This window comes from Mus pahari, chromosome 10 (genome assembly GCF_900095145.1).
Source record: "Mus pahari chromosome 10, PAHARI_EIJ_v1.1, whole genome shotgun sequence".
Classification (NCBI taxonomy): domain Eukaryota; kingdom Metazoa; phylum Chordata; class Mammalia; order Rodentia; family Muridae; genus Mus; species Mus pahari.
In genome coordinates this window covers 103,779,844-103,781,414 of record NC_034599.1, presented here as the reverse complement: position 1 = coordinate 103,781,414, position 1,571 = coordinate 103,779,844, and the positions used below count along the sequence as shown (strand labels likewise).

General features: G+C 41.9%; 1 protein-coding gene across 1 annotated transcript in view; it reads left to right on the top strand.

Annotated features, from left to right (window-relative positions):
- The window catches only part of Ptpn23 (protein tyrosine phosphatase non-receptor type 23), a 22,948-nt gene that overhangs the window by 9,627 nt on the left and 11,750 nt on the right, over positions 1 to 1,571 (top strand). The window lies entirely within an intron of this gene.

Genomic DNA, 1,571 nt, shown 5'->3' with positions numbered 1-1,571 from the left:
AAAAAAAAAAAAAAAGAGAGAGAGACTTAGTTATTTTGCTGTACTGGGGATTGAACTCATGTCTTCAGGCTTGGTGCAAGTGTTTTTAGCTGCTAAGCTGTCTACGTGTTCTATTTTTGAGACATAATCTCATGTAACCCACAGAGGCCTAGACACTGTATGCAGCTGAGGATGATCTTGAAGTTCTGACCTTCCCACTTCCTCCTCTTGAGTGCTAAGATGACACCACCTGATTCTGTGGTGCTGGGGGTCGGGCCCAAGCTGCATGCGTGCCAGGCAAGCATTCCACCATCTGGGCATCCACGTAGTACTCCATTGTTCTTTGTTTGAGACTGGTTTTCTCTGTGTAGACCAGGCTAGTTTCAGACTCATAGAGATCTGCTGCCTCTGTGTTCTGAGTACTGGGATTAAAGCCACGAGACCCGGATGGTCCTTATTTTTGTTTTTGAGACAGGGTTTTGTCATGTACTTTTGCTGGCCTGGAACGACTTGTAATGTAGTTCAACCTAATCGTGGACTAAATCCTCTCCCCTGTCTTCCAAGTGCTGGGATTATAGGTAGATGCCTTTATGTGTGGACCCAAGGATTTTTTCTTCTTGTTGTTTATTTTAAAATATTTTAATTACATTTGTTTATAGTATGTATGTGTATATGTGTGGACATGTGTGGAAGTCAGAGTTGGTTCTCTCCTTCCACCATGCTAGTGGGCAACAGTAGGCCCTCAAACTGAATGGCAAGAACCCTTACCAGCTCAGCTATCTTGCCAAACCCCTGAGGTTGGCTTTTTGTTTTGATTTGTTTTTTAAGTCTTAATCTATATGGCATTCATCTAGGTATAGTATATGTAAGAGATGGTGGGAATTTCCCTTTTTGGCCCACATTTTCACTTATTTGAAACATTTTTTTTCTACTTTTCTACATTGTCTTTTTTCTGGTCCATGAGATTTCAAATATGTAGCTCCTCCGTTATTTGTTGTTTCACTGTCTGAAACTTCATTTACTCTCAGTCACTTGTATTCTAGAATACTAAATGGAAAATTCCAGAATAGGTGATGTAGAAGCTTGCAGTTCTGAGTAGTATAATTAATTCTTATGGCATCCCGCACTATCTTATCCTACCTGAAACGTTAATTTTTGCTTTGGTTAGTGATTCCACACTGGATTCTACCTGGTCATTATTCACGTAGCTGCAATCTTGATTAGTAGAGCAAATGAAATCTCATGATACCCTGTTTAAATTTTGTGTTTATTATATACACTCAAGAGGGAAAGGGGGCCATGTTTGGAAGGGGGGGTGGTGGGAATTTATGTGGCGAACACAGGACAACCTGCAAAGTCTGTTCTAGGGACCGAACTCATCTCATCAGGCTTCACACCAAGCACGTTTGCGCACTGAGCACCCCAACAGTTCGGTGCTGTGTTTAAGTAACTCTTACTCTCTTTGCTGCTGTCGTTGTTATTTGAGATGAGTTTCTCTCAGTAGCCCTGGCCATTCTGGAGATTGCTGTGTAGGCCAGGCTGGCATGGAAATCACAGAGGTCTTGTTGCCTCATCCTGAGTGTTAGGATTAA